At 44.7% G+C, this 20892-nt stretch overlaps 2 long non-coding RNA genes across 3 annotated transcripts in view; one reads left to right on the top strand and one right to left on the bottom strand.

Annotated features, from left to right (window-relative positions):
- Positions 1-20074, bottom strand: part of LOC140626995 (uncharacterized) — a 33620-nt gene extending 13546 nt beyond the window's left edge. Inside the window, exons 1-3 of one of the 2 annotated variants that reach the window (XR_012025969.1) lie at positions 19536-20074; positions 18594-18878; positions 17642-17789 (exon numbers count right to left, since the gene is read on the bottom strand). This is a non-coding gene — a long non-coding RNA (uncharacterized lncRNA). The remainder of the gene's footprint in view (positions 1-17641; positions 17790-18593; positions 18879-19535) is intronic. The other variant, XR_012025968.1, reaches the window with a different exon arrangement.
- LOC140626880 (uncharacterized) lies at positions 131-9371 on the top strand. The gene is made up of 2 exons (XR_012025871.1): positions 131-909; positions 9155-9371. It is a non-coding gene; the product is annotated as an uncharacterized lncRNA (long non-coding RNA).
- Positions 20075-20892: the final 818 nt, after the last annotated feature.

The raw sequence follows: 20892 nt of genomic DNA, 5'->3' as shown, positions 1-20892 counted from the left end.
GGAATTTATAGACTAGAGGAAGGACCAGGATACAGAACAAATGACATTAGGATTGTTAGCAGATGATCAATGTAGGGAATGCTGGGAACACCAGAGGGGGCTCCTGGTGTACAGAGGGATGGCTCTTCAGTGGAGTCACACCAGGATGGCACACCCCAAACTATCTCATCACAATGGCCTCTGAAATCTGAAATTTGAAATGATCTCTCTTCCTCTTCCTTACATTCCCCCTATACTCACTGGCGTTTCCTCCCTCCTTCATTCATTTTAAGTCACCCAAACCCTTAGTCTCTATCTGAATAGCTTCCATTCTCTGTCCCAGATCGATAAAGTCATTGTTAACACTCTTGTGCTCTCCTCCTTAGCTTTCCCTATTGCTGAGCCAGCCTCCAATCCAAAGGATTACCTGTGCCCCCTCCTGATTTCCCAGCGCAACCTGCGACATCCATAGGAGAAAGCCAATGAACCATGCAGCGCACCACAGATCCACACAGTTTCTCTTTGGACCTTTGCTCCAACCACTGATGCTTTTACCCACCCCCCACCCCCAGCTAATCCAAACACTCTCACCCTTTACATAGTTTCTGTAATCACCTATCCAGTGGTTCTCAACCCTCGACTGCTCATTTGAACCACAGGAGGAGCTTTTAAAACCACCAGCGTAGGGCCCATTGTCCAGAGGTACTCATCTACTTACTCCAGGCTGGGACTCAGGCAGCAGTATTTCTAAATTCCCTGGGGGACCCCAGTCCCAGTCTACTTACTGGCAGAAACATTCTTTTGCACATGTAGACTACATGGGGTCATCTTTGAGAGGAGATTGAATCTTCTTGGTGAGGTAATGTGTTGATCTTCAGATACTTTAAGAGAACGCGATGGCATACTTGTGGACTAGAGAATGAACTGCAGGTGAGTCTCCCCAGCTCTTCCCCTTTCCTAGCCATAGGCCCCTTTCCTAGCCCACCTGCCGCCTCCCTTTGACCCAGCACATAAGAGTGGAGGGGGAAACAATCATAGTGAATGGCTGATAAGAGGGATTTGGGAACCATGATGGGGTTGTTGTAGGGGTCAGGAGTCAGTAACGATGCGAGGAATGAGGAAAGTATTCCCTCGGCATACTTTCTTAAGTCCTAAACCAGAAATCACAAACAAGTAGCTGGAGACCAGGACCCTACCTACAGATATTTGGCCCCCCAGTACTTTAACTTCGTTGTTACTATTACACTATGCTCACCACAAGTAGCTACCAACTACCACATACAGTGGTATTACAACACCATGGATTACATTCCCTGTGCTGTGCCTTTCGACCCCTGACTTATTCACTCCATAACTGGAGGCCTGTATCCCCCACTCCCCTTCACCTTAATTTTTAGCTCATAACATGAAAAACGGAGACAACTTACCTAGAGATCTTCATTTCTCACTTTGCTTTAAAAATGCTTTCCAGAGCTCTGCCCACATCAGGAGTACATTTCTACAGGGTGCTGAGGGACATTTATCCTATTCTCAGTGGGGTTCACACGCTACACTCCATCCCTGGCCTGGCCTGCCCACCTCACCTGTTTATTTGATCTGCCTGATATCTATAAATATTGAAGCTTCCAACCTCTAGCCTGAACCATGAAGCTTTGCCCCACTCCATACTGGTTAAAGAAGCAAATTAGCAAGTGGGGCAAAGTAACAATGCCTGATTTCCCTTACCCCCTGCCCCCCAGCTATCCCCAAACCAATAGTTGGACCCCGTGTGGCTTTAGAACATTTTTCTAAAACTTTGAGTAAAAAAACACTGAACCTCCATCAGGGCCCAGTGTATATGTTGATAGGAGGGAGATCGCCGCTGATGGCTGCAGAACAGAGAGGGGGTAACCCTGCTCCAGGGTCTCAAGGCAGTCATTTCATGCTAAATTTCACAATGATGAGAATGGGTTGAGAAGTGACTTCTCAACCTGAGACAGGACATCTGAATCCCTGGTTTTCCTCTTCCTAGAGGTTATCTAAAGACACTTCCTGTAGAAAAGAAGGAAAGGGACATTGTCATTGACCTCTGACTCCCTCTAGAATGAGTGGCTTATGTCCAAAGCTTTCACTTCCTCATACTTGATCCCAACAGGCTTCTGAAGCTGCCCCCTTAGAAGCACCAACATACACGTGCAAGGGTCTTTCCTCTGCATGCTGGTGCCCTCTGCAGCACTTGACATTACAGAGTCCTCTCCACCCCTGAAGTTCCCCTCTTTTTAGCTCTCAGTATGACATGCCATCCCAGCCCTCGCCCCTGCTTTTCTGGATCCTTTTACCTCCCCTTGGCTTGGCTTCTCTTAGGATTCTTATCTCATAAATAGATTTATTTCCCTAGGTTCTACTCACTGGACACTTCCTGGATGTTCCATAATCACCTTAAATTCTGCTTTTCTCTCTCCTTTTATTCACTTCCATAGACTATATATCCTTAACATTCCTAGTGACTCAAAGAAAGGAGAAAATCCCTACCAAAGCCCCTCTTGGGATCTGATAACAATCCAAAGCATAGGTTGAGTTCATGGCAATTTAAGACAAAGGGGAAAGTAACTTAAATTTTTAACTTCTTGGGCAGCCCAGGTGGCTCAGTGGTTTAGCACCGCCTTCAGCCCAGGGCCTGATCCTGGAGACCCGGGATCGAGTCCCACATCAGGCTTCCTGCCTGGAGCCTGCTTCTCCCTCTACCTGTGTCTCTGCCTCTCTCTCTCTGTGTCTCTCATGAATAAATAAATAAAACCTTAACAAAAAAAAATTTTTTTTTTACTTCTTACAATAGAGATTTTCAGGAGAGGAAGCATGCAAGACAGGAGCCTGCTTGTAACAGAATGTGAAGTTTGAAAAGACATAGTCAGTGCTACAGGTTTATATTTAGAAAGCAAAATGCACCTCTCCAACAGCTGATCCTACAAGTAACTGCATTTATTAAGCAGTTGTTATTTAGTTATTCATTAATTTATTAAACATTTAACTGCTCCCTGGTGCCAGGGACTAGGTGTTAACTTTTAACAAGATAGACAGGGCCTCAGTCCTCAGGGATCATGGAAATAACAAACCCTAAACAAATATATAATAGATATAGGTGGGTAAAAACAAATAAATACACGATTACCTCTGTGGTAAGTTCTATAAATGAGTCCTTCAGAGGTACTGGCAATGTCACTGAACCTGCTAGGCTCTACGACCTCAGGGCTTCTATACTTCCTACTCTCTCGGTGCACATCTCTAACCCCAGGTCCTTGTGTAGCCAGCTTCTTCTCACTATTCATATCAAAGAGTTTTTCTGGGACTCTTGGGTGGCTCAGTGGTTGAGCATCTGCCTTCAGCTTAGGGTCCTACCAGGACCCTGGGATCGTGTCCCGCACCAGGCTCCCCATAGGGACCCTGCTTCTTCCTCTGTCTATGTTGCTGCTTCTCTCTGTGTCGCTCATGAATAAATAAATAAAATTTTTTTTAAAAAAAGACATTTTCTTTGATTATCCTATAATTTAAAATTGCTCCTAGCCTCCCCACTCCCACTCATTCTGTCCTATTACCCTTTGTTTTCTCAAAGCATAGATCACTGTTGAATAATATATTATTTATTTCTATACAGGTCTTGCCTGGTTCCCCCACTACACTCTAAGTTCAGTGGTGGTATAGATTTTGTCCCTTTTCTTTTTTTTTTTTTTTAAGATTTTGTTTATTTATTCATGAGAGACACAGAGAGAAAGAGAGAGGCAGAGACACAGGCGGAGGGAGAAGCAGGCTCCATGCAGGGAGCCCGATGCAGGACTAAATCCCGGGACCCCAGGGATCATGCCCCGAGCAGAAGGCAAACGCCCAACTGCTGAGCCACCCGGGCATCCCTGTCCCTTTTCTTCACTGTATTCTTAGCACTCAGAATAGTGTGTGAAACCAAATACATACTACAAATTTTTGGCAAACTGATGAAGGAACAATTAGAGAATAACAGGGAGAAGCCTACCCAGATAGGGTGATCAAGAAAGGCTTCTCTGAGGTAGCAACTTTTGGAGGGGAATATTTTTTAAAATTTACAAATAGTAACCTGCAATCAAAACTTCTTATCTGGTGTGGAGAAACACACACACACGCACACGCACACACACAGGACCAATTCTCAACCTAGAACATGCCCTGTCCTGGATCTCAAGATGACTTGTCAAGGTGGGGGGTTGCCATTCAACATCCATCCTATCTTCCTTCCATGCACCTTCCTGTGCTACAGAAACAGAACATCTAATGAACTATATGTCCTAGACTTCCATGAAGTTGGGCAGTGCCTTTCTGTTTTTCTTATCAACTTTTTATTGTACAGATGTAGGTTTGAAGAAGGCAAAGTGTCAGACTTAATCAGTGCTGACAATTCAGATAAAGAACTCAGACTTTAGAAATAGAATTCACAGGAATCGGTGACTTGACTATATATGGGAGAGGAGGAAGAGACATATGACTACGATGAGTCAAATATATCAGCGATTGACTGAAATTCAAAAACGAAGAGAAGGAAGTTTGGAGAAAATAATTAATTCGGTCTTGAATGAACTTAAGCTGCCTGAAGGACATCCAAATTCTATTAGTGAACAGTCAGAAATAGAAAACTAGAGCAAGAGAGCCCACTTGAGGCTGGAGCTACAGGTCTGGAAGCCACATGCATTTGGGTGGCAGCTGAAGCCATGGGGTTGGTGGGATCATCCAGGGAGTACACATACAGTGAGAAGAGAAAGGGGCATGGCGGGAGCCTGGGTTACTGAGAAGTTACCCCTGAGAAGGAAAACCCACCAGATGACAACAAAAGGAATTGACAGAGAGGTAGGAGAGCCAACAGATCTCAGTCACAACACTTCAAGATAAGTGAGTTTCAAGAAAGTGGAAGTGATGACAAATTCTGCAGAAAACTTAAGAAAAAAACTTTGCTAAGCAGGAGATCATGCATGACCATGCAATGAACAATTTTAGCTCTGAATCTCATGTTATAAGACTGTGCAACCACCATCCTTCCTATTAGAGTCACATGCTATCCTCAGATCACCACCCCCTCCCCAACTCCTTGAGTTTAGCTCCTCGTTGACTTGTACACTTTTCAACACTATTCCTTTCACACTTCTATCCATGCACGTGTTCCTTCCATTAGCCTCACCTTTCAGATCCCTGGCCTCCTCTCCTCCAATAACCTTGTCCTCCACTCCTTTCACTGGATTAGCTTTTCAGCTTTTCAGACCATCCTGGTCTTCTCCTCTATCTTTCTGGTTCCTCCTTATTGTTTCTTGGCTTGGCTCCTCTTGTGATTCTTGTCCCCTAACCTGATTTGTTTCTGTATTTCTGCTGATTAGACATCTCCTGTAGTCAATACCCTAGTATCAAGAGCTACAGCCTTTCTGTAATCTTAGTTTCAAGCATCCTACTCTCTCTAAATCCCACCTTCTGTCTTTCCATTTCACTCCTTCTTTTGCTGCATCTCCAGTAATCCCTTTACCTCCATGCCCCAACCAATAGTCCATCGATCGAATTACCTTTCACTATTGCTCCTGCCCGTCAGGGCATCACTTTCCTCCTTACCCAGTTGAATGTCAATAATAAGTCATTGTCATCACTCCCTCCCACACACCCTTCATTTCACTCCCTTGTTCCATTTTGAATTGTATTTCCTGGCCAAAAAAAAAAAAAAATTAATACTGCCTAATTCCAACTTGGGCTCATTCATGCCTGAATTGGCAAAACTAGCTGAAAAAAGGTACACAATCCTGCTATGATTAGTCTCATTTAAATTTATGATCCCTAACTTCATTGTTACCAAGTGATTATTCTGTATTTCTCTTGTTCGTTCTCTCACTCTCCTAAACAATTAGGAGGTGAGGGCAGAGAAATCGTAGGAGGCACCACATTCTAGTATTTCTTCAACTATCTTTACTCACTGAAAAAAGCTTTCCTTACTGAAAAAAGCAAGCTGTCTGAAGAGTATTTTGACAGCTTCCGTTATAACACGCTTCGTTTGTATCCTACTCTGTCTTCTCTTCCTCTGTATCTTTCTTCATCTTCTTGTTACTATGGATGAATTTAATGAACTGTGTCAAGTGAGGGACAGTTCCTCTACTCATGCACCTATCTCCTCTCACCCGCTCTAGGACATTGCTCCAGCAATTCTCCCCTTTTAAATCTGCTTTAACAAATTCCCCCTCTATTAGATCTTTCCCGTCAGATTACAATCAGATTACAGACATGTTATTCTCCCATCTAATAAACAAAACAAAACTCTTTTGATCCTACTTCTCTTCCTAGTTACTGCTCTATTTCTCTTGTTCACAGAAAAAATCCTACTTTTCTCCTCCCACCCTCTTGATCCATTGAAATACTCAGTCCTCAAATTACGTGAGCTATCAGCGTTATTTGATTTGGTCAATCCCTTCCTTCTTCTTGAAACATTTCTTCAGTCATCTATCAGGACAGCACCTCTCCTGATTTTCTTCCCATCTCCTGGCCACTCCTCTGTCTCCCTCACTGGCTCATGCTCATCTTCTCTGCCTGTTAACATTAGATTACTCCAAGGCTCAGTTCTTAGAATACTTCTCTTTTCTATTTTTTCTCATTCTGATGATGATCTCATCTATCCTCATAAGTATGAATTCTACCTATAGGATAATGACTGCCAAATGCATATCTCAGTTCCCTTGACAACTAAACTCCATCCTTTATCCAGCTGCCTCAAGACTTCTACCCTTGCATGTCTTCTAATCACCATCTCATGTTTAGTTGGTACAAACCCAATCTCCTAATATTTCTCCCGACCTGCTTTTCCCACAGCGTTCCTCAGCTCAGTAAACTACAACTCCATCCTTCCGGTTTCTCAGTACAAAATGTCTGAGTCCTTATTTCTCAGACCCCACATCCCATCTGTCATCATAGGTTATTGGTTCTCCCTTTAAAATAGATCCACTAGGGATGCCCAGGTGGCTCAGCAGTTGAGCATCTGCCTTCAGCCCTGGGCGTGACCCCGGAGTCCCGGGATCGAGTCCCGCATCGGGCTCCCTGCATGGAGACTGCTTCTCCCTCTGCCTGTGTTTCTGCCTCTCTCTGTGTGTCTCTCATGAATAAATAAATAAAATCTTTTTTAAAAAATAAATAAAATAAAATAGATCCATTATAGCCATTTCACTGTGACTCCTGTGATCCAGATCACCATCATCTATCATCTAAATTACTGCAATAGCCTCCGAACCAGGCAGTCCTGCTTCCATCCTGCTCTTTTCAATCTACTCTCAACACAGAGTGATCCTTTTAAAACTTCAATCAGAAAGTATCACTCCTCTGCTCAAACCCCTCCAATAGCTTTTCATTTCACTCACAGTAGAACTTAGGGCCATTAAAATGGTCCAAAACACCTGATGTGACTTGATCTTCCTCTCCACCTTACTTCTCTGACCTCAATTCCTACTAATTTTTCCCCACACCTCTCAGCATAAGCCACATTGGCTTTCTGGATATTCTTGAAACATGCCAAACATTCTTACTTGAACTTTGACACTTGGCTATTTTCACTCTCTGGAATGACGTTCTTCCAGATATTTACATGGCTCATTTGCACATCTCCTTCTGGGTTTTGCTCAAATATCACTTTCTGGAGAAAACGATTTGGGAACCATTTGCATCTGGGTGACAGCTGAAGCCATGGTATTGATAAGATCACCCAAGGAATGTGTCTATAGTGAAAAGAGAAGATGGTCACTTACAGACCCCTGAGTAATACCACAGTGGAGAAGAATCCCAACAGAAGAACAAAAAAGGAATTAACAGAGAGTTAGAAAAAATAGAAAATCCTAGTATCACAAAATTCAAGGAAAGGGAAAAAATAGGAAGCACATAAATAAATTCTGCAGAAAACCTAATATAGAAATGTGGTGAGTAGGAAGTCATCAGGGACTTTGGCAAAGACGGTTTCCTTGATAGGGTGGGTTGAAGCTACTGAGCAAGGAGTTGAGGAATATGTGGAAAATATGGAGGTAGAGACTGAGATTGGAGATTACTGTTTTGAGGAGCTTGGTTCAGTAGAGAAAGAGGGAAATTAGTTAGTGGCCAGGGGGTAAATGCAGGTACATGAGAAGGAAGGTTTTGTTCTAGGATTTCTGTGTTATAGGCAGGGAAAAGCTTGAGTTTGTTTATAGAGTAAAAGGAGGTAAAAGAGGAAGAAGTGAAAGATCCAGTAGAGGATCATTGATACAGCAGTCTTGCAAAGAGGATTCAATAGCATCCAACAAAGGTTTATGGTGGACCCACTACCAAATGATACCACATTGAGATATAATGAGATATAATGAGTGAGATATAATGAATGAAATAAACATTTTGTAGCATAATGGATATGGGCAAGGTTAAAACCACAATTGTAAATTCTGATTTTTAAAGCCCAAATAAGGGCGCCTGGATGGCTCAGTAGGTTGAGCATGTGCCTTTGGCTCAGGTCGTGATCCCAGGGTCCTAGGATTGAGCACCGCATCAGGCTCTCTACTTCTACCTCTCCCCCGTGCTTGTGCTCTCTCTCTCTCTCTCTCTCAAATAATAAATAAAGTTTAAAAAAAAAACTGAAAGGAGCAAAGGAAGAAGGAAAGGATTGGTTATAGGAAATTGAGGGACTTTATATTTTTATGGCCTCTACTTTCTCAGAAGGCAAGAGACTGCAATCTGTTGACAGTGAAGGGAATATGAAAAGAGGGCATAAGGAAGGTTAAAAGATTTGCAAAATAATTAAAGGGATTAGGAGAGGAAGCTAACAAAACTAAAATGAAAAAGAACTATCAAACCGCTCTCAATACCTACATGATACTAAATACCATTCATTTGTAGGGGCTCCATTCTCTGCAATTCTGTGATTTTTATCCACTAACCTTCAGCACTCAACTACAGAGTGGCTTGTAGAACTTGGAGATGGTTGGTGGCTTACAGTGCAGGGAAAGAGGTCGTGTGTAGTGGGAGGATCCTGAAAACTATCAACTTGAGTTTGTCTACTTCCAGCCCATCTTCCTTTTGCCTGCCTCTAACAGAGAGACGGTAAAAGCTAAACACTTAATTCCCCAGCTCCCCTGCAGCTAGTGGAAACCACGCATCAACAAGACATAAGCATAAGTCTCCTGTTCCTCCCTTCTAGTGTCTACCGCACAGTCATGAGGCCTGGCGAAGCAGCAGCCACTTGGTGACCTTGAGGCAACAAGTAGGAGGATAAAGTCAACATAGTAAGAAAGTCAGAACAGAAGGGAAGAAAGAACATACATCCTGATTGTGTTCAGGGCTGAGTTGTTGGCTCTGGACTGCCTTGCCTCAGGCTTCTTACCATGTGGAACAAATAAACCCGTATTTACATAGGACACGTCTTTGTGTTTTCTGGTGGTTTTCAACCAAATGTGTTCATAACTGAAACAGAGGTCTGGGCTCTGCAGGTATATTAGTCATGATGCTTTTGGTTGTAAAAAACAAAAACATTAGGTAAATGTAGAAGCTTCTTTTATGTCCCAAAATGCAGTTTTGATTTGACAGAGCCTTTACTTCAATGACGTCTGTCTCAAAATGGCTCCAAATAATTTCTGTACTACAAAAATAAAGCCAAACTTGGGGGGTGGGGATATTATAAAATACTATAAGGGAAAAAAGCGGGGAGAGGATTTATTGACTCATATATCTGGAACATCCAAGAGATAAAATTGGCATCAGGTCTAGAAAGATCCATAATCCAAACAATATCTTAAGAAAAACTATCTTTATCTCTAAGCGTTGCTTGCCTCTGCTTGGATTTATTCATTCTCAAATCTCTCCAAGTATGAAAGACAACTTCCAGCAGCTCCATTTTTAGGTATTCCTTAGAGCACATGACCCCATAGGCTGGCCTTGACCCTTTCTTTCTCTTACAGTGTCCACATTAATCCCCAACATGAATTGCTTGCATGGCCAGGCGGGGGCCCACATTCATGGTGGAGGTGGTTAGGCCACAAGACCAACAGCCTCACCAATACCATATGGGATGCAAGAAGAGTTCCCTAATGATACAGATGTTCAGCATACAGAGAAGCAATAGGCCGACTACTGGGAAGGGAATTGTGGGAGAACAAAGTGAGGCTAGGAAGGAGACAAACTGGGGGAAAATGAGAGGGTTATTGATGAGGCTTATAATCTGTACTGCGAAATGGTACAAGACATGGAAGGATACGAACCTGTGGTCAAACAGCAGGATACAGCAGCTCAGTATTTCAGACAGGTGGAACAGTTCTAGTTGATAATTGACAAGGTCTAGTTTGTGCGTAGAGAAGGTGATCAAAATAATGCTCTGAGTCGAGAAAGTTAAGGTACTAGATCAAGATTAACAAGGATAGATTTATATTTTAAAAGCCTTAAACTAGTAAAATATTTATGGTACCTGTGTTAATTATCTATTGCTATATAACAAATCACCCCTGGAAACCACCATTCTACTTTCTGTTTCCTTAATTTCAATGATTCCAGATACTTCTTATAAGTATCTTACAATATTTATTATTTTGTGACTGGCTTCCTTTACTCAGCATAATATCATCAAAGCTCATCCACGTTGTCACATGTGACAAAATTTCTTTCCATTTTAAGGCTGGAGATCTACTGAGTTTTTAATTTCAGCAATTTACGTATCATTTCTGGAAATTAAATTTTATAAAATCTTGTTTTTTGGTTTTACTTTACGTTTTTAATAATTTTAAGCATAAATTTTCCTTTTTTAAATATGCTGACATTTTAAATCATAATGGGTTGTTCCCTTGCATGCTTTGAATATCCCATCAAGGAAAAATGGGAAGTTGTTCGATGGGTACAGTTTCAATTTTGCAAGATGAAAATGTTCTAGAGATCTGTTACACAATAATGTGAATGTGTACACTTAAGAATGGTGAAGAGAGGGACGCCCAGGTGGCTTAGCGCTTAAGCATCTGCCTGCAGCTCAGGGCATGATCTTGGGGTCCCGGGATTGAGTCCCAAGTCAGGCTGCCTGCGTGGAGCCTGCTTCTCCCTCTACTTATGTCTCACCTCTCTCTCTCTCTCTCTCTCTCTCTCTATGTCTCTCATGCATAAATAAACAAAATCTTAAAAAAAAAAAAAGAATGGTGAAGAGAGTACATTTTGTATTATGTGTTTTTACACAATTTAAAAAGTTTTAATTTAAAAAAACTCAGTAGACATGTCCACCAAGATAAAGTTGATATACTTTTCTATTCTTCCCACTGAGTACAATGTAAAACCCTAGACATTATATATAAAACAAAGATGATGAAGGTGGAGAGAAGGCAGACAGGCTAAGGAACTCAGGGTCCAAGGGAAAACTCCGTGGTGAGTTTTTGTTTTTGTTTCATATATCCCAAGTTTGGAGCTGAAGAAGTCAGCTGTCTAGAAATGCCAGGAGGGATAGACAACTTATACCTGAAAACCATCAACATGTAGGTAATACTTAAAGGCCTGAGACCAAATGTGGTCCCACGGTGAGTCGATATAGATTGAACAGAGGAGAGGCAAAGCAGACTATCGCCTCTGGAAGAGGAAGACCTAACAATAAAGAAGTGTGAGAAGGTAGAAGTGTCAGAGAGGTGGAAGAGAAACCACTTAGGTGCCAGGCGTCGGGCTCATACTATACAGATTATCTCATTTAATCCTCACAACAGCCCTATGGTTTAGGCACTATTATTATTTCCACTTTACAGGTGAAGAAATTGAGGCTTAGAAGCTAAATTTCTTGCCCAAGTTCCCACGAAATAGAGAGATACTAGCACTAAAATCCAAGACAAGAGCAAATGTCATGCTTTCCGTCAGTACATTGAACAAAGAGGGTTTCAAAAGTCTTAGGTGGTGACAGTCAGTTACAGGATAGTCTGGAGAGAGTCGGGACACCGGGAACTAGTAGTTAGAGAGCTAAGAAAGAGCGTGGGTGTAAGAGGATAAAGGTCAGCCAGGAGGATCAACACGGAGAGACGGTCTTAACCAAGGAAACACTGAGAATTTTAAAACTGATGACGCGTAGGAAATAAAGGAGGATTATTCAGAGAGCAATCCAAGGCCTCGTGCTTGGTGATTGTGACACAAAAACAACTTGCTGGGTTGCAGAATTCAGCTTGAGAGATTTACTAGAAGACACTCCTGTATTTTTCCTTTACTCTCCCCACTACTGCACGCACCAATTGTGACACCAATTGTGTGGGGGTGTTTTCCACACACCAAGCAATTCTGGGACACCAGGGGCGAGTCCCACAGTTCAGTCCGGTTCAGGTACCACCTGGAGTCAGACTCAGATGGCACCGGGTAGGCCTCAGTCCCACAAATTTACCCCACCCCAACTTTAAGTGCCAGTTGCAAGCCCAGGTTGTCACCTATAATCTGACCCATCGGCTATATATTGAGGTGCCCCCGACCCCTTCACTGAGTTCAATAATTTGCTAGAACGGCTCATAGAACTCAGAGAAGCGTACTTACACTTACCGGGTGATTATAAAAAGCTATGATGGGGCACCTGGGTGGCTCAGTCAGTTAGCATCTGTCCAGCTCAGGTCATGGTCTCAGGGTCCTGGGGTGGAGCCCCACGTCGGTTCCCTGCTCAGTGGGGAGCCTGCTCTTACTTCCTCTCCTTTTCCCTCTGCCCCTCCCACCGCTCTCCCTCTCTCTCTCTGAAATAAATAAATAAATAAAAAGTTATCATAAAGAATACAGATGAACTTATAAGGGGAGGAGATGCCTGAGGGCAAGGAGGCACGGCACAAGGGGCCTCACCGGGTGCGGCATCTTCCCAGGACTTCCGTAGGTGCAGCAACCTGAAAGTTCTCCAAAGCCCCCACTCTGGGGGGTTTTATGGAGACCTCATTACATAGGACCGATAGGTCATTAACTCACTCTCTAGACCCTGTCCCGCTCCCGGAGGATGGGCCTGGGGCTGCACACACCAAGCTTCTAGTCAAGGTGTGGTCTTTCTGATGACCAGCCCCTTTCCAGAAGCCACCCAGAGTCATTAGGACAAAAGACACTCCCGCCACCCAGGACATTCCAGGACTTAGGAGCCCTGGGTCAGGAACTGGGATTGAAAACCGAATATTACAAGATGCCGCTCGTGCTCTTAACTCTTACGAAATCACAAGGGATTTAGGAATCCTGTGTCTGGAACTGAGGGCAGAGACCAAGATATGTATTTTTTTTTTCTGTAATTTCACAGGAGAATTTATGAATTCGGTTGTAAATAAGTTGAAAATTAGGTGAAAATAGAACATTCAGTGAAAAAGCATAGAGGCATGATTTAGACTTCTTATTAATATTCAAACATACGACTCTGACAAATTAGGAAAGTGGTTATGGATGGCTTTTTAAAAAATTAAAAATTAGGGACGCCCGGGTGGCTCAGTAGTTGAGAGCATCTGCCTTCGGCCCAGGGTGTGACCCCAGGGCCCCAGGATCGGGTCCCACATCAGCCTCCCTGCATGGGGACTGCTTCTCCCTCCTGTCTGTGTCTCTGCCTCTCTCTCTGTGTGTGTGTCTCTTGTGAATAAATAAATAAAATCTTTAAAAAGAAATAAAAAATCAGTAACAAAGTGATTTGCATCAATCCATTTTTTCCAGATAATTGAAGTTTACATCTTCAAGGGGTGTCTATTCATTATAATTTTTTTTTACAGAAATATGTCTAGAATATTTAATTAGCACCCTGCTTCTTAAATAGATGATGGCCCTTGATTAATCACATCTGCCACGTCTGTCACCGTGTTAGTACAGTGGCCTCTCAGGTTCTCCTGCAATCTCCTAAGCTCTCAGGGACTGGTAATTACTCCTCTAGTCACAGAGCCTCCCTCTGGTAACCCAGCGCCTTCTCCTCTGTTGTTTCCCTCTTGCTGTGCTCCGAGAAACACGGTTACTGCTGGGTTTATATGAATTAGGGGTCGGCGGGGGCCTCTCTTCGGGCCTTTGGGCCAAAGGCAGGGTGGCCGCCACTTTGGCAGCTTGGCTCTTGTCTACCACCAGCTTCTCTGGCCTGGTCACTGAACGGCAGAAGTTTCTGCGAGGGCAGCAAAACTTCCACCATACTTTTTGCTGGCATAACTTTTGGAAGTTGCTTTTGGTACCATTAAATGACAAAATGAAAATGAAAAATGGATCTGATGTCATTTATTCAAGGGCAGGCAGCCTGCGGCTGGAGAAGCACAGGGTCTCCCAAGCAGTGGAGACCCTTCCCCAGGGGGTTTGGCAAGAGCGAGTTTTCTAGAGCATTAGAAGAGGCAATGTGGAATCAGGGCACACTTGGCTCGGAGGTCAGGGGTTTTTCACAGGGCCCCTGGGTGGCTCAGTGGGTTAACCATCCCTCTTCAGCTCAGGTCATGGTCCCAAGGGTCCTGGGATCCAGCCCCGAGTCGGCTCCTGCTTCTTCCTCTCCTCACCTCCCACCCTCACTCTTGCTTGCTCTTGCAATCTTCATCTCTCTCAAATAAATAAATAAAATCTTAAAAAAAAAAAAAAAAAAAAAAGACTAGCGGCCTTTTTTATCTAGAGTAAGGTAAACTCGCTGATGCCGAACTGGAGGATTACGATTGGTGCGTGTGAAGTTTCTCTGACAGGTGTCCCCTGAAGGTGCAGGCCGCCTTAGGTTTAGACTTGCGACATGGGCCAGGCCACTGGGCAGGCAGGGGGCTTCATTCTGTGGGTCCCGCTGCACAAACTAACTTCACTAGTACGCATTGCCGTGCACCGCTGCTGTCAAGAGGAACAGTGGCTCCGGGGTGAGGATGAAAGAGTGGCTCGTGCGAATTAGAGCAGCCCTTCATTCATCCGGCATCCAAAGAAAACCATCAGGCCTTATTTATCAGTACCTTTCTTACTCATTTGAACTATTTTTTAAATAAAGGGTTTTCTTTAACATCTTAACCAGGTGTTTCTAAGTCTTATAGCCTTCTGGGGTCACTGTTTTCTTTACTGTCCTCAGAAGACCAGCCCAGCAACCCTCCGAGGGAGAGCCCCGTCTGTGAGGACTGCAGGACAGGCAGGGAGTGGGGCCCGACTCACCGGGGAACCCCTCACTCCAAACTGCTTCTGCTTGGGAGTTCCCACCCGCTGCGTCCCCCTCCCACGACGTCCTTCTCCACGCCTCATCACCCCCGGTGTGACCTCTGGCCCTCAAAGCACCGTCAAACACAAGTCTGTGTGTCTGTTGCTCCTTCGCTTGTTGAAATAACTTCCTAGGCCCAAGGCGGTCACGCTGCCCACGGTGCCACGGCAGCAGCTGAAACACAGGGGTCACGTCCCCGGGAATGCTCGGCTTGTCCGGTGGGCCAGGCCTCACCCCGCCAACCCCGGGCTCTGCACCTGCTCTCTTGTTCCTGCCTCTTCATCCTCTAGAAGCGTCCCGCCTCCCGCCCCTTTTGCAGTGCTCCCAGCGGAGAATGAAGTGCTCAAGTTTGTTTGTGTCACTTGCATGGTCTTCTTTAACCACTTTTTAAAAGACTTAAAGATTTGAGGGAAAGGGCCAGAGTCCGCAGCACGGCACAGAATAAGAAATTAAAAGCCAGTCCCTCGAATCACTGTCTTCGGGGTCCCCGGGCCAGCCACGGGCAGAGACGTGCTCCCGGTGACGTGCTCCTCAGGTGCCAGCCTGTGCCCTTCCCTCCTGGGAGCTCACTTGTCCTCTCACCCCCACCCCCTCAGGGCCCACCAGCACGGAAGTCAACCAAGTCAACCGTTAGAATTTCAGGAATTTTGCAAACCTGATGCTGAACACAGCCATTGTTAAAAAGTAAATTACGTGAGCGTAGGTTTAAATATGGTAATTTTTAGAAAGGTAACAGGTACTCAAAACACCTCACTTCCCAATCCTAGTACAGCCAGCAGCCTGCACCCCTGAGATGATTTCCTTTGTTGCTCCCATATAATGGAAATACTTTATAATGGTGCACAGCTCTGCAAACTCAGGCGAGTGCTGCCAACCGGGTTTGGGGGTGTTTGTTGTTGTTGTTGCAGAGGAGCTTGTGGAACCTCCCGGCGTCCCCCCCCCCTCCCCCTTGGGACAACCGAAACCACCTGTTCTGTCCGCAGACCAGTTTAAACTCCGAAGCACCCAAGTCCCCTGTTCTGAGCGGGCCTGGGGCCAAGGGCTGAGCCCAAAAGACAGGGCGTCCGGGGAGCTCCTGGAGGCCCTGGAAGCCCTGGAAGCCAGGAGCCCGAGCGCCCTCACCTCTCCGTTCAATCGCACCGTGCATACAGTCTGCACCTGCTGTTTCCTAGTCCTGCTCGTGGACATGGACGGAGCCTTGGAGTCGGCCCGAGGGGGCGGGCGGAGCAAATGGGAGCAGGAGGGCAGGGAGGCGGCTTTGGGAACACTGAGCCCTCCTGGGAGGGAGTAGGGACAGCGCGTCATCATTGAGGGGAAAATCCTATAAGCAAAGCAATGGAAACCCGTCCATCGTCTGAGGGGGATCAGAGGAGGGAGGGCAGCAGCGCCTGCTGGGGTTTGTGAGTCATTTCCTGCTTTAATCCTTCCTGTTTGTCCTTGGTTTTTCCACAGGTAACGGTGAGGCTCACCTTCCACCGCAGTCCTGGGGTTGGGCCAACGGCTGGGGACTTGGGGCCCTTTGATGTCTGGAGCTGTTGAGGGCCACAGATGATGCCTAAATTTGCAAACTTTCCGGGGCTTCGAGCCTTCTGATCTGATCAACTCTGCAGATGCGAGCTGGAGGGAGCCCGCTGAAGGCCTCCTCCCTCCCTGCCCCATCTCGCTCCTCTCTCTTCCTTTCTTCTTCCTTTCTTTCTTCCTTCCTTCTTTCTTTCTTTCTTTCTTTCTTTCTTTCTTTCTTTTTTTTTTTCTTTCTTTTCTTCTATGAGAGACAGAGAGAGAGAGAGGCAGAGCACAGGCAGAGGGAGAAGCAGGCTCCCCACAGGGACCCCGACATGGGACTGGATCCTGAGACCCCAGGATCACGCCCTGGGCTGAAGGCAGGCACTAAACCACTGAGCCACCCAGGGATCTCTCTCTCTTTCTCTTTCTTTCTTTTCTTTTCTTTTCTTTCTTTCTTTCTTTCTTTCTTTCTTTCTTTCTTTCTTTCTTTCTTTTTTTCTTTCTTTCTTTTTTCTTTCTTTCTTCTTTCTTCTCTCTCTCTCTCTCCCCCCCTTCCTTCCTGCCTTCTCTCTGTCTCCCTTTCTTGCCTTCTCCCCCCCCCTCCTTCTGGCCTGTCCCCCTTCCCCCCTTCTTTGGTCTTGGGTGCTACTCTCAGTACTCTTGTGTCCTGGTTACGGGGTGCTACCACAGGGAGAGGAAATGGGAGCCTGAGCGTATGATCTTGAGGCTCATAACTGAACTCCTGCGGGTCCCCCAGAGGCATGAGAAAGACAGAGGAGCGAAACGGGGCTCCTTTGAAAGAGGAACCATAAAAACGAAACTTATGAGCCTTGTTTACCTTTTTCCAAACAACCTCAGCGTACCTACATCTGAGAAGAACTTTCCTTCTGAAGCGGTCGCTGCACGAGCTGGAAAGAGCTCGGACTGTGCCGTGGGGCCTCCCGGGCGGGCCCTCGGTGGCTGTGGGACCGCGTGGGCTGCTAAGCCCGCGTCCTCAAGGCCCAGCCGCCCGCGTCCTGCAGGTGGGCAGCCGGCCGTGCTTACCCGTTGCCCCTGGGTGTTGGTCAATCCTGATTAAACCCGGGCCGTAAAAACCTATCACAGAGTGACGGGCACGCAGTAGTGCAGGTTCCATCCGTTCTAGTTCATTCTTTCCCTACACCCAGCCCCAAACATTGGCACCAGCACAGTTCTGTAAGGAAACAATAAAAAGAGACGTATTTCCATACTACTGTCATGTTCCACAGCTTACACAAAGGAAAGCACGGACACAGAAGTGAGTGGGCTAAGGACACAATGACCAGTCAGAGGCGCCAGCCCTTGACCAAGGCTCCTCATGCCCAAACCCGAACATTAATGGCAAGACTCGAGGTCTCGCTGGTAATCAGTTTTTAAAGCAGAAAAGAGCATAAAGTTTGGAGTCAGAAAAATCTGGTCATGGTCTCAGGGTCCTGGGGTGGAGGACTCTATCCTGTCACTTACTCTCTGTATGATTTTGGAAAAGTCACGTAACCTCACTAAACCCATCTCCTCATCTGTAATATGGGACCAATATACCTAGTGTTGATCCATAAACTCAGCTAATTTAGCAGAAGCAGAAATTTGGAGCCAAAGGTGACTATGAGAACAAGGTAATAGAAGAAGGCATTGCACTGACAAAGGATGTAGGATGGAGGTTTGAGCCCAATATCCGTGGGGTTTCCGTGGGGTAACATATGTGGAAAAGGAGCCTAAAGTGAGATTCCCTCCTTTTAAATTGGGGCTAATTCTCCAAAAACCATAAACAAATCAATAGATGCTAAGCTCTCCCCACATTACAGAGCTGACCCCCATTTTCAGGAATCTACAAAGATGAGAAAAAGCTGGCTTTGCAGCCCTGAACCCTTCACCTCTACCAGGAGTTGAAGTTGAAGCGAAAGGAAGGAGAGAATTTCTCTGCAGAGGGTTATGGGAATATTGTGTTCTACCCAGCATGGGGCAGGGCACATCCCCTCACTTCAGGCAGTTGGACAGGCTCCAACAGAACCGTAAGCAGCAGATCATTAGGAGTGACATGATGTGTCCTCTGGAGTTTGGGGTTTGTAAGGCCCATGAAGAGAGGCTGTGGATAGATGGACCTACGGCCACAGAGCAGAGGACTGACCATCCAGAGATGGTGGGACAAATGCAGGAGTGTTTCCCCAGACCAGACGTAGGCTTTCGGTGGAGCCGATCTGGAGCCAATTTGAAAGCTCCTCACTCCGTAGAGGTCCCCTCATGACCAACTTTAGGAAGCTCAGTCCTGAAAGTAGAAGTTAAAACCAGCCAATCAGATAAGAAGCATCACCTACATTGGGGGAATTACAGTTAAAGATTGTCAGTAGGGGAATCTTTGAAGAACCTAAAAATAGTCAATAATGTTAATCTGCCCCAATCTAGGTCACAGGGATATGAAAATGGGCTCAAACCCCCATCCTACATCCTTTGTCAGTGCAATGCCCTCTTCTATTGCCTTATTCTCATAGTCACCTTTGACTCCAAATTTCTGTTCCTGCTAAATTAGCTGAGTTTATGTATCATTTGACTGCCAGTGTGTATTTCCCTATTCCTTACTACCTCAAACCCAGGGAAGATTCAGATCATCCCCCAAATTTCTGCCTACAAAGCCCCATTTACACAAAAGTGTTGCATGGATACAACATTCTGATTGTAAGAAAGCTTTTTGGGGACACCTGGCTGGCAGTCATCAAGCATGTGACTCTTGGTTCGAGCCCCACGGTGGGTGTAGAGATTACTTTAAAAAACTGAAATCTTTAAAAAAGAAAGGTTTTTGGAAGAAAGATTGGTTTACACTAAAGCAACACAGAGTCAGCTATTATTTTTATCTTCCCAGAAAGCATTTCTATTTTTCTGATAATAGACCCTTCCCCCATCACAGGGAAAAATGTAGTCACATGACCTGTGTCAGTTGATTGTAGCGCCCTATTTCACTGGCGCTGATGATTGGTGCAAGGGATGAACATGGAATCCAAGCAAGTCTAATTAGAACATGTCCCTGGAATTGTTACACGCACACTGGAACCCCTACAGGCCCCCTAAAAGCTCTTTCTTTATGGTTGCTCAGCAACCATGTTTCTTGCCACATAGCCAAGTCCTGCCTGCTGCAGAAAAGAATGAAGTCAAACAGAGATGAGCAAAGCTGAAAAAGAAGGGAATGAGGGAAGAAGAGAGCGAGAGATCTGGCACTGTTAACCCAGGTTTCTATTTTCAGCCCCTGCAACACTGGTTTCTGTAAATCTTTCTTAGTTGCTACAAACTCACCTAGTATCTTTCCAAATTTTGTGACCCACTAAGATCCCTTTTTTATTTAAGCTTCTTGGAACTGGATTTGTGCCACTTTCAAACATAAGACTGATTAATCCAGCAATATCTTCCAATTAAATGTTGGGTATCTCTGGCCTTAAAAGCCCTTTCCCTCCGCTGTCCCTAGAAATGTGCACCCATGCCTGTCACTAGTTTTATACTCTTTTGATGTCTCCACTCTCTTTCCTTGCTCTTCCCCTTCTGCCTTCTCTTTTCTGTTGCCTCCTAGAATAAGAAGTAAATTCCCTTCTGTATGCCAAACAGTTCAGCTACTTTTTTCATTATATCGGTCCCCAAAATCCATGTTCTCAGATCATATCCTTCACCGTGATTTATCAAGGTATTTTCCTTGTGCAGGTCAATACACACACACACACACACACACACACACACACAGTCTTGGACCACTTGTTGTCTATTAGGAAAAAAATCTAACCTAGATATTTCCTAATTTTTTGGATAACTGGTCAGGTAAATTATGTAAGTTTTCTCATTCATAAAATTATATTTCAGAGTTAAAGAGGCTATATAGATTAGCTACCCTAACCCCTTTAATAAGCTTAGAGAAGTTAAGTAGCTTGTCTGGTATCAAAAAAGGAGTTAGTGGTATTATTGGGGCTCCTCATTCTTTGTCCAAGGCAAAAGAACAAGCCTTTATGACCTTGCTTAATGCCATTATATAAGTTGGTTAAGTTTCCAAACTCAATGTTCAGAAGAACCTCTGAGTTTCAGTCCCTCAACTATAAATGATGTAAAACAGATCATAGTTCTTTAACACTTTTAAATCTGGAACCTTTTTTTTAAATGAAATCCTATACTAACTGCAAATAAAAACAAAATATATAATGATAATAATATATATATACTAATTCAGATGCTTCAAGAAACAAGATGCCAAAGATTTACTGGAGGAAACAACAATGAAGGAAAAAGGAGAATAAACTGGAGAGTTG

This window comes from Canis lupus, chromosome 38, assembly GCF_048164855.1.
Source record: "Canis lupus baileyi chromosome 38, mCanLup2.hap1, whole genome shotgun sequence".
In the NCBI taxonomy this organism is placed as follows: Eukaryota; Metazoa; Chordata; class Mammalia; order Carnivora; family Canidae; genus Canis; species Canis lupus.
Note: the sequence above shows the minus strand (reverse complement) of the source record. Positions and strands in the feature narration are given on the sequence as shown.